Source organism: Nerophis ophidion, linkage group LG07 (assembly GCF_033978795.1).
Source record: "Nerophis ophidion isolate RoL-2023_Sa linkage group LG07, RoL_Noph_v1.0, whole genome shotgun sequence".
Taxonomy (NCBI): domain Eukaryota; kingdom Metazoa; phylum Chordata; class Actinopteri; order Syngnathiformes; family Syngnathidae; genus Nerophis; species Nerophis ophidion.
Window position 1 is genome coordinate 22,485,201 of NC_084617.1, and position 12,815 is coordinate 22,498,015.

The 12,815-nt window shown below is 38.5% G+C and overlaps 1 protein-coding gene across 1 annotated transcript in view; it reads right to left on the reverse strand.

The window, feature by feature from the left end:
- The window catches only part of LOC133556071 (RNA binding protein fox-1 homolog 3-like), a 981,253-nt gene that overhangs the window by 2,167 nt on the left and 966,271 nt on the right, over positions 1-12,815 (reverse strand). The window lies entirely within an intron of this gene.

A 12,815-nucleotide genomic window follows, 5' to 3' on the forward strand; every position in this document is an offset into this window, starting at 1 on the left:
ATATATACAAACATAAGTAAATGTATATATACATACATATGTAAATGTATATATACATAAATGTGTGTATATAAATGTGTATATGTGTGTATATGCATGTATATATATATATATATATATATATACATATATATATATAATATATATATATATATATATATATATATATATATATATATATATATATATATATATATATATGTACATTTACAAAACCCAAAACCAGTGAAGTTGGCACATTGTGTAAATGGTAAATAAAAACACAATACAATGATTTGCAAATCCTTTTCAACCTATATTCAATTGAATAGACTGCAAAGACAAGATACTTAACGTCAGAACTGGGAAATTTTTGTTATGTTTAGCAAATATTAGCTCATTTGGAATGTGCTGCTTGCAACATGTTTCAAAAAAGCTGGCACAAGTTGCAAAAAAGTCTGAGAAAGTTGACGACTGCTCATCAAACACTTATTTGGAACATCCCACAGGTGAAGAGGCTAACTGGGAACAGGTGGGTGCCATGACTGGGTGTAAAAGTAGCTTCCATGAAATGCTCAGTCATTCACAAACAAGGATGGGGCGAGGGTCACCAGTTTGTGAACAAATGCGTGAGCAAATTGTCGAACAGTTTAACGACAACATTTCTCAATGAGCTATTTTGCAAGGAATTTTGGGATTTTACCATGTGTGTAAATAAATGTGTATTACGGTGCGTAATATCATCAAAATGTTCAGAGAATCTGGAGAAATCACTGCACGTAAACAGCAAGGCCTGTAACCTTCGATCCCTCAGGCGGTACTGCATCAAAGACCGACATCCGTGTTTAAAGGATATCACCACATGGGCTAAGGAACACTTCAGAATACCACTGTCAGTAACTACAGTTTGTCGCTACATCTGTAAGTGCAAGTTAAAACTCTACTATGCAAAGCGAAAGCCATTTATCAACAACACCCAGGAACACCACCGGCTTCGCTGGGTCCGAGCTCATCTATGATGGACTGATGTAAAGTGGAAAAGTGTTCTGTGGTCTGACGAGTTCAGATTTCTAATTGTTTTTGGAAAACTGTGGACGTCGTGTCCTCCGGAACAAAGAGGAACAGAACCATCCGGACTGTTCTAGGCGCAAAGTTCAAAAGCCAGCATCTGTGATGGTATGGGGGTGCATTAGTGCCAAAGGCATGGGTAACTTACACAATTGTGAAGGCACCATTGATGGTGCTTACAGGTTTTGGAGCAACATAAGTTGCCATCCAAGCAACGTTCAGCAAGACAATACCAAACCACGTGTTACAACAGCGTGGCTTCATGGTAAAAGAGTGCGGGTACTAGACTGGCCTGCCTGTAGTTCAGACATGTGTCCCATTGAAAATGTGTGGCGCAATATGAAGCCTATAATACAACAACGGCGACCGCGGACTGTTGAACAACTTAAGGTGCCATGATTAGCTACAAAAACCGCTTCCCAAAAAATGCTCAGTCTTTCACGAGAAGGGAAGGGGCGATTTACACCCCTTTCTCCACAACTGCGTGAGCAAATAGTCAAACAGTTTAAGAACAACATTTCGCAAAGTGCAATTGCAAGAAAATTAGGGATTTCAACATCTACGGTCCATAATATCATCAAAAGGTTCAGAGACTCTAGAGAAATCACTCCACGTAAGCAGCATGGCCGGAAACCAACATTGAATGACCGTGACCTTCGATCCCTCAGACGGCACTGTATCAAAAACCGACGTCAATCTCTAAATGATATCCCCACATGGGCTTAGAAACAGTCCAGAAAACCACTGTCACTAAATACAGTTTGTCGCTACATCTGTAAGTGCAAGTTAAAGCTACACTTTGCAAAGCGAAAGCCATTTATCAACAACATTCAGAAACGCCGACGGTTTCTCTGGGCCCAAGATCATCTAAGATGGACTGATGCAAACATTTCGAATTGTTTTTGGAAATATTCGACGTTGTGTCGTCCGGACCAAAGGGAAAGCGAACCATCCAGACTATTATCGACACAAAGTTCAAAAGCCAGCATCTGTGATGGTATGGGGGTGCACTAGTGCCCAAGGCATGGGTAACTTACACATCTGTGAAAGCACCATTAATGCTGAAAGGTAAATACAGGTTTTGAAAATACATATGCTGCCATCTAAGTGCCGTCTTTTTCATGGACGCCACTGCTTATTTCAGCAAGACAATGCCAAGCCACATTCAACTGCGTGGCTTCGTAAAAAATGAGTGCGTGTACTTTCCTTCCCCGCCTGCAGTCCAGACCTGTCTCCCATCGAAAATGTGTGGCGCATTATGAAGCGTAAAATCCGACAGCGGAGACCCCGGACTGTTGAACGACTGAAGCTCTACATAAAACAAGAATGGGAAAGAATTCCACTTTCAAAGCTTCAACAATTAGTTTCCTCAGTTCCCAAACGTTTATTGAGTGTTGTTAAAAGAAAAGGTGATGTAACACAGTGGTGAACATGCCCTTTCCCAACTACTTTGGCACATGTTGCAGCTATGAAATTCTAAGTTAATTATTATTTGCAAAAAAACAATCTAAGTTTATGAGTTTGAACATCAAAAATCTTGTCTTTGTAGTGCATCCTTTTGAATATGAGTTGAAAAGGATTTGCAAATCATTGTATTCTCTTTTTATTTACCTCTAACACAATTTCCCAACTAATATGGAAACGGGGCTTGGATATATATATATATATATACATATATATATATATATATGTATATATACGTGTGTGTGTGTATGTAGTATGTGATACTACACTAATCTTACATGGGCAGAAAGAAGCCAAACTATATTTAGTTTCCTAAATAATTCATAATCTCGGCGTTATTGAATTATACATAGCAATTGCAAACTGTACATACAAGAACATTTACTGGCAATTAAAATGAGTCAGTCAGTATTATAAAACAGCAAGTACATGTTTGTATTCTTTTATCGAAGGCTGTGTGTAGACACTACAGAGTTGAATAGAAGTAAGATTCAGTTCAATTTGCCATTGTTTGTTTCACCCTGTGATTTGATATTGTACCCGAGAGCAGGGACATTTGAAATATTCTACTTTTTAAATTTGACCATATACATTCTGTATGTTTGCACAAAGTATCGGAACGGTATCGCTGATACCAGCCTGAATTTTACTCAGTATCGGATCGAAAAAGAAAATCAGTGGTATCGCACATCCCTAAAAAGAACGCCGGGTCTAAGTCTGCAAAGCGCGGAGAGTGCGACTGCTCCCCCAGGACAAAACATCAGAGCGCTCTGTCATCACGCCAACTGACTTCCAAACTTTGGAGTGCAAAGTGAAAAGTCTTGCCGCACACAAGCGGAGGTGGGAGGGACGGCGCCGGCGTCTGGGGCGAGCAGAGCGTCCCGAGACCCTCGTCACGACAGATGCCGGCTAATTCGCGGCGATCCCGAGCAGTCTTGGTGCGTCGCTCGTCTATGAATTGCTAAATCAAAATGAAAGATTTAACTTTAAGAGCGGCTTTGTAGTGCCTGGCCCCGCCCCCCCTGAACTCCCAACCCAGAAACAGACAGTCAAGCAAATGGCGCGTTCAATCAGCATCCACGCAGCTGTCGGCGCCACCGCCTCGTTTATTCCAGTGCAGATATTTGTTCAACCTGAAGTCTGAAAGGTGAAACTTTTGTTTACCAACAATTATGTCAGCATAGCTACATGTATTTAACAAATAAACCTTAGGCTTAGGTCAGGCTGATTAGATACTAACCAAATATACCACATTAAAAGGGACTCATGAATAAATAAATCTACATACAATTATTTTGCGCTAAAATAAATAAATTGATAATGATAAATGAATAAAGAATATGTTTATTAACAAAAATGTCAATGAAATTAAACTGCAAATTAAACTTTAGTCATACTTTTTGCGCTTAAGAAATTTCTTGATGACTTTAGCTACAGACTTATTCTGTTTGTTTGATACAGTCATTACTGCCACAAGTGGTGGAAAAGCGTATTACAACTTGGTACTGCTGTGGCCTACACGGACCACAGCTGAGAGAATTGTTTTCACATTGGGTAAGAAACACTGACATAGTTGACATCTGAAGCAAAATGACGTATGTAAACAATAGGCAGCACAAAGATATTGTTGCTAATTTTGTGACTTAGTACCAATAAAAAACTGCATTTCTTTTTTAAATTTGCCCATCATTCACAATCCTTATGTAAGACAAGAACACAAATGTTTTATGCAAAATACGGCAAGTAGGAGGTGGCTAACAATTGCGCACATAAAGCCCTATAAAAACATCCAAAAACTGCCAATAATACTCCATTTACATCTCGTGACCTGAATATTAACCAAGAATTAGCAATATTGTTATTAGAAGTGCTAACGCAGACAAACTAATTTTAGTGGCGCCGTGATCACAGAGAGCTACCTAGTTTATGCTGCTATATTGACATAATGAGCTGCTGCATCGCCTCTGAGTTGGTGAAAGTTAAGTCTAGATTATAAATCATGCCTCTAAAATGGATAGTAGAAGGTTGTGGCAATAAAACAAGAAGTTGGTCAACTTTGACGTCCAACTTAGACACGGAGATGGTGAGAAAGGACCGAAAAGACGCTCATTTGCTGATCTTTAACCCTTTGTGAGGATTTTGATTCATTTGTCATCCAAACGGGAAGATATAAACATTGTACAGGTAGTGATTTTTTTATAATGGTCAGAGTTTGTATTTCTAGTTCAGCCCTTAGCAAAACTGCTACATGATGCTTAGTGTTTCACTAAAGCTGCATGTGTTGAGCACACAGCTTCTAAAACTTGTTGATCATCCTCATTATATTCAGGCTCAAAACTATAGGTTTCTGGATCATGTGTCCCAAAGTAGTCTCCCATGAAGTCTGCCATGATTAGTAGTGGTGGTGTTGTTGTAGGAAAAAGCAAATGTTGTGATGCGTCTGTGAAATTAGTATGCTGCTGTATTCTTAAAATGAGTAAAATATGTAAAGATTAGACCTGTGCAAGTAAAACGTTGATGGAGGGAGTGATTTATAAGCGGACTAGAGCAACCCCCATTGGCTCCATTGTTAGCTGACTTTAGCTAACTTTTATTTGAAAGAAAAACATATGTGTTGTTATCTTACTTAAAGACTGTGAAATAAACCGAAATTCCCCCCAAAAAGTGCAGTTCCCCTTTAAGGTTCATATGTTAAGGTAAAAAAAAAGACAAGACATTTCAATAGAAAGTAATGTTTGTACACGTGAAAGACAAAAATAAGTAGTTCTCATTACTGCTTTATTCTGTCACTCCAAACATGTGTCACATATTGACATAGTCATAGAAGGAAACAAAGTACTTTTTACCTATGAGATCAATAAAAAGAACAATAAATATATGTATATTAAAGGACATACAGGTGCAGTTGAAAAGACACAGAGAATAACCCACTTCATATAGGAATACATATAAAACAGTTAGAGATATAGTGTTGGACTGTGTATATATATTTACATGTATTCATGTTTTATTTTGCTCAGTGTATTGTACAAATCTTTTTATTTTGTTAATAAATGGATGTGCCAGCTTATCAGGGCTTGGGGACACCGCTGGTCTGTGGAAAGGATGCGTAACAATGCAGGACAAACATGTTAACAATATAGCTCAGGTCTGGTTGCATAATATTAGGGTGAAAAAATTCCAAAGAAAGATTTACCTACTAAGTGGATCATAAAAGTTTGTCTAAGTCTAAGTCTAAATGTCATTTGAAGCATAATAAAAAGTAATTTTCAGCGCAGACTAGCAGTTATGTACATGCTAACAACCAAGCTTTGATAAGCTGACTTTAAAACACATTTTATTTATTTTTTATTTTTTTTGTGAACTGTAGACAAAGTGGCGCAGGCTAAAAGAAGCAACTTCATTGGTCCCTGCAGTCACATGACTGACAGTACATAGCGTGCAAATGAAATGTAGCGCCATCTTCTCCTGTGCTACTGCATAGTCCCTCCAGGGGCAGCAGTGAGTCAATGCAAGGCTGCCCCCTGCTGTTTGGGAGTGTGATGCTGAGGTATCTTTGTAACACTTCCTGCTATCGTGCACCGCAAATCTGTTTGTGACAGGGGCGGGGCCTAACCAGGAAATTATCACATTGGCGCAGTTGGCCATCACTCATTCGCAAGACTTTAGTCCAAAAACATGCAACGCAAAACACATTTTAAAAGTACAAACTTTCCTCGTTTTTGTTGTTTTTATTTTATGTATTGTAGCGGCCTGCACATGTTGTGTGAGAGCTCTTTGATTTCCAACTGTCTGTGAGGCCTATGAACGTAACAGGCCTGGCTAAATGCCGAGACAACAGCTGTTTTGGCGTCGATGCGACTGAGAGCAGCCTAGACATTGTTGCACCCACCCCCCCAATGGTGAATTTTAGGTGGGGCAGGGTCCCAAGGCGCCACTGACAAGATTGCGACACCCTCTTTCACTTTAGCGTCTCCAAACTTCCGCGCTAAATTTGTATCTGAAAAAATGAGTCCAGTCCTTATCAAAAAGGGGGGCTCGTGGGGAACATGCTTTATCAGTATCATGCATTATCATGCTTCAAACTCACTTGGAAAAGCAAAACTTGCTCATTATAGACTTTAATCCGAAGTCCCTCAAGTTGATAAAAAATAGTTTTGTTCATTGTTCTTTTGTTCGCTTAACTCTTTTGTGTATTGTGCTCCTGAAAACTTCTAATGTATAATTACTAATTGAGTTAATTAATTTTTTTAGTATCAAATGGTTCAAGTCAGGGACATTTTTTTAATATAATTTAAACAAGGCTACAAACAAATTAAATTGATCTATATTTATTTTTTTCTTTTCAATATTTTTATGCAGAGGTGTAATTGTAACAATTTTATAGACAAATGAAACTATTTAAAGTCGTGGTGGCGAGGTGTTTTTTTTAATAGTTGAGAAGCACTGGATTAGTCGTGTCATGCCCGGCTCTGCCGGTTAGTGTTTGTGGCACTTTGGTCCTCCGACCCGCAGGTGGAGCTGGTCTGTGAAGACGTGCAACATCTCAGAGAGCATGCTGATGGGAGGCCTTTTATAGGCCGCCCAATCAGCAGCCGGGCATGACAGTCGCTAAATATGGCGATGAAGCTGTTAAATTGTCAACCCTCGTGCTCCGTTTTCTCATTGGCTGCTAGGCCAGGTGCGTCGTGTGTTTATGAGCCAAGGCGAACACTTTGTGATGCGCCACCACAAAGAAATGATTGTATTGCAGTAACTATTGCCAACTGGATCCGCACATTAGGTGGTTCGATTAGGTTGTCATGGTTACCAATGTGAGACGTTAGATTTATTCAAAGTTTACGAAACAAATATTGGATTTATAGTCTTTATTCTCACCAAATTGTTGTTTTTTATACGGCCATTAGAGATCAGACTTGTTTAGAGATTTTTGTTTAGAGATTTTTCCGGTTATATATATATATATATATATATATATATATATATATATATTTATATATATATATATATATATATATATATATATATATATATATATATGTATATATATGTATATATATATATATATATATGTATATATATATATATATATATATATATATATATATATATAATATATATATATCCATCCATCCATTTTCTACCGCTTATTCCCTTTCGGGGTCGCGGGGGGCGCTGGCGCCTATCTCAGCTACAAATATATATATATATATATATATATATATATATATATATATATGATTTATTTTTAAATAAATGCCCATCAATATTAAAATTGCACTTTTAACACGTGCACATCAATAAAAATAAAATAAAATAATTGTCTATGGTTTGCTGCCACACAGATCACAGCACCGCTCTCATGTGCGCTCCATTGCAACGTCCCTGTGGAAACTATATTGGCGTAATTAAGGTTCCATGAAGTCCATGCGGTTCGAATTTGAAACATTTTCATTAGTGACTCTGATTAGAAGATTCATCAAAGCTACGTAATGTAAATTAAAGCGTTTTTTCTTAACAAATGAATTTATTTAATGAATTGTTCCAGCCCTACGATAAATAACATATTTTCAAGGTGATGTAATTGCAGGGACACAAAGTGAAGTATAAGAAAGTTTGCGCGCACGCACACACCAATGCATATTCATAGTAAATAGGCACACATGTTGAGAGCAGAAAAACATAAATGAACACTCACATGTGCTCTGCTGCATTTTTTTTTAAGTGTCAAGGCGAACTTTTTCGTAATAAAAATGACTGGCATCAGGATGGAAGAAGCATGTTTGATTTGCAACAATCCTCATTTCATTCAACTGTTCACAAACATTTGTGTAGTTAACATAAATACACTGCATAATATGTTCTTATAAATACTTCACATTTTGGCAAAACCACAAAAGAATTGCAGCACAAATATTAAACATTCAAACGAAATTATAGCTTTACATTGGGATGTTTGGTACGCAGTTTTTGTTTCTCACCTTGCTTATTTATCTTGTGACAAGTTGCCAGTTATTTAAATGACCCAGTTTGATGTGAGGTAAAGTGATTCTTTGTTTTGATTATAATCTGATTTACAAATCCAATAATGCATAAATAATACTTTACTGACTCTGTGGAAGAAGTAGTAGCTATAAAATATTTCCATTCAATAAAGTGGAGTTGCAGGAACCTGAAATCATTTCTGGTTGTCAAAATAAGAGCGGCTTCGTTTGTTAGTGGACAAGATTTACTGTTGAGACTGGAGACAACATTAAAATACATCCCAGAGTACAAAGTGCAGCCCACTGCGTTTTGATTTATTTCACACAATTTAAACAGATTAACTAAATGAAGAGTCATTTAAAGTACATAAAAGGAGAAAAACGTTTACAATAATGAAAAAAAGTTAAAATATTATTACTAAGAACTAGGGGTGTCCCGATCTGATTGTGATATCAGCAAAAAATCAAGTATGGGATGATGCTTGCATGTGAAATGTGTGATATCATGTGCGATACAAGCAGTCCTGCAGAGTGTTTATTTGTGCAAAGCTGGACAGACAGCTAACTTCTAAATGTCCTCCAACAAGCACACTACTTATTCTAATTCACTGAAGTCAGTTACAAAAAGTAAACATGCTAGGATATAGGCTACTTGGAGCGAGCAGCTACACAACAGCTAAGCACACAATAGCACACAAGGTACACATTAGTAATTATCATTGAACAATTAAACAGCTCATTTGTCAATATAAACAAGTATCAAATAATTATAGTTGTGTATTACTTACACATACTAAGTCTCCAAAGCAGAAGTGTATTAGAAAGTATCCAGTAACAAACGTGTCTGCATCTTAAAAATTATTGCGTAATGAGCTTAACTTCATAAATACTAGGTGTCTCCAAAAATCGAATTACCTCTCCACTTCAACTTGAAGACAACATAAGTCTGTTGCAGATGCCTGATAATACATGTGTTAGTGTTTTTCATACCTAGCATTGTTCTGTTTCACTTGATCAAACCTTTTCTAGCATCCCACACTACAAAATAATCCAAGCATGTATGATTCCTGCCGGTATCGTATTGGATCAATATCTGTTTCAGCCAATACTCGAGGCTGCGATATCCGTATCGGAAGTGAAAATTTGTATCGGGACACCCCTAAAAAAATATAAAAAATAATGTTTTAGCAGCCCTATCCTTAAATGTTGTATTTATATTTTATTGATACAATTAATGTTACCTTAAGTGCACAAAGTAAACTGGCAAACTTTGAATGTTTGTACTTCATGCTGTGTGAAGACAGTACTGCGGGTGTATGCCATCTATATATATATATATATACGTGTGTGTGTGTGTGTGTGTGTGTATGGTTGCTACTGTAAGTTAGTAAAGGGTACACTTTGCTTTCTGTGTCTTTGTAGAAAAGAAGAAAGCTGCTGGTTGTGTGGACGCGATGCCATGCTGACTGTTGGCTCATCCTGAGGTAAGACGACATGTGTAATGACTGAATGCTGCAGCTCTCACAGGGCGTGACCGCCGTCGCCGTGACGACGTGCAGGGACAAAGCCCACATGGAACTCATCTCCTTCTGTGGGCGAGGGGGATACTAATATTTTTTTAACTTGGTGTTCACCCGATCAGGAGTAGGGCTGGGTACATTATTCGGTATTTTTACAGGCGTTGATCGAATTCCGATGGCACTACCGGGTATCGATTCACGTGAGATCAAACGGCGCCATTTTGTGATGCCTTTGTTGCAAGTGACGTAACATCCGGTTGCAGACGAAACGGTGTTTCACGTAAACAATCAAACAAGTTAAACTTCCTCTCAGGCATGTCACAATGTTCAACACCAACAAAGCAAATGTGTTTGGTAGAAAACGCTCGACCCTCAAGTGAGACTCCACTTTTTCAAAATGGGCTAGCTTGATGCTAACTTTCATTAGATTTACCTTAGACAGACGACTAGTAGCAATTTTTAACACATTCAAATTGAGTAATGAAAACTACAACTCAGATGTACATTACAATCAAACAGCTGGTGTCTAAGAAGTACAATATTTACAGTATTAACACATTGCAGGGCGCAACATAATGCATTCAGCTTCCTGGAATAATGTACTTCCTAGTTAGACAACATAACATAGGGTGTTACGGTGGGGCAAAAAAGTATTTAGTCAGCCACCGATTGTGCAAGTTCTCCCACTTAAAATGATGACAGAGGTCTGTCATTTTCATCATAGGTACACTTCAACTGTGAGAGACAGAATGTGAAAAAAAAATCCAGGAATTCACATTGTAGGAATTTTTAAGAATTTATTTGTAAATTATGGTGGAAAATAAGTATTTGGTCAACCATTCAAACCTCTCACTGATGGAAGGAGGTTTTGGCTCAAAATCTCACGATACATGGCCCCATTCATTCTTTCCTTAACACGGATCAATTGTCCTCTCCCCTTTGCAGAAAAACAGCCCCAAAGCATGATGTTTCCACCCACATGCTTCACAGTAGGTATGGTGTTCTTGGGATGCAACTCAGTATTCTTCCTCCACACACGATGAGTTGAGTTTATACCAAAAAGTTCTATTTTTGTTCCTGTTTGCGGATGACTCGGCCCTGCTGGTATCCGGCAAGGACAAGTCACAGGTTGAACAAATCCTCAGTGCTGAACTCCTCAATATTTGCACCTGGCTCGCTGACAACAAGCTATCCATACACTTAGGTAAAACGGAATCCATCCTATTTGGGTCCCATATCAAATTTAAGAAGGTCAGTGACTTCACTATAAAAGTGGGTGACATTGTTATCACCAGGAAGGATGTGATCACCTACCTAGGTTCCATTCTAGAGGCTAATCTTTCCTGTGATAAAATGGCAACCAAGGTGATCAAAAAGGTCAACCAAAGAACGAGATTCCTCTACAGAATCTCCTCTTTGGTCAATAGAAGCACCTTGAGGACTCTAGCGGGAAATCTCATTCAACCCTTCTTCGATCACGCTTGCACCTCCTGGTACCCCAGCACCTCCAAAACCCTCAAATCTAGACTCCAAACATCCCAGAATAAGATAGTCCGGTTACTTTTAGACCTCCACCCCAGGTCACACCTCAATCCAACCCACTTCTCCAAAGTGGGCTGGCTCAGGGTGGAGGACAGAGTAAAACAACTTGCACTGAGCCTAGTCTATAAAATTTGCTACACCTCCTTGATACCGAAGTACATGTAAAACTACTTCCTTAATGACCACCATAACCAGAACACCAGGGGGAGCTCCACAAACCACGTTAAACCCAGATTCCGATCTAACAAAGGTCTTAACTCATTCTCTTTCTATGCCACATCAATGTGGAATGCACTCCCAACATGTACAAAAGTAAGTGCATCTCTATATTCCTTCAAAACCACTCTAAAACAACACCTCCAGGCAACTTCAACACTTTACTAATACCCTCCTCCATTCACATCCCATCTCCCCGGATTATAAACAACTCAAATGTACTTCTAATGTATATACATGTTCTTATGCTATCTGAACTCACTATGTTCTCTGCTGGCTGTACATATCCTACTAAATAAGACCTACACTGTTTCAATGTCCACATTTCTCTGTTGATGCAATTGTTGATGACTGAAGTTCTGATATCAACCAAAACTCCTCATCCCACCCCCCGGATTGCAAATAATGTAAATAATTCAATGTACATACTATGATGATTAACCTGTGTGATGACTGTATTATGTTGATAGTATATATTTGTACCATGACTTGATTAACAAGTTGAAAAACTTATTCGGGTGTTACCATTTAGTGGTCAATTGTACGGAATATGTACTGAACTGTGCAATCTACTAATAAAATTATCAATCAATCAATCAATCAATTCGTCTGACCACATGACATTATCCCAATCCTCTGCTGTATCATCCATGTGCTCTCTGGGAAATTTCAGACGGGCCTGGACATGCACTGGCTTAAGCAGGGGGACACGTCTGGCACTACAGGATTTGATTCCCTGTCGGCGTAGTGTGTTACTGATGGTAACCTTTGTTACTTTGGTCCCAGCTCTCTGCAGGTCATTCACCAGGTCCCCCCATCTGGTTCTGGGATTTTTGCTCACTGTTCTCATGATTATTTTGACCCCACGGGATGAGATCTTGCGTGGAGCCCCAGATCGAGGGAGATTATCAATAGTCTGGTATGTCTTCCATTTTCTGATAATTGCTCCCACAGTTGATTTTTTCACACCAAGCTGCTTGCCAATTGTAGATTCACTCTTCCCAGTCTGGTGCAAGTGTACAATTCTTTTCTGGTGTCCTTC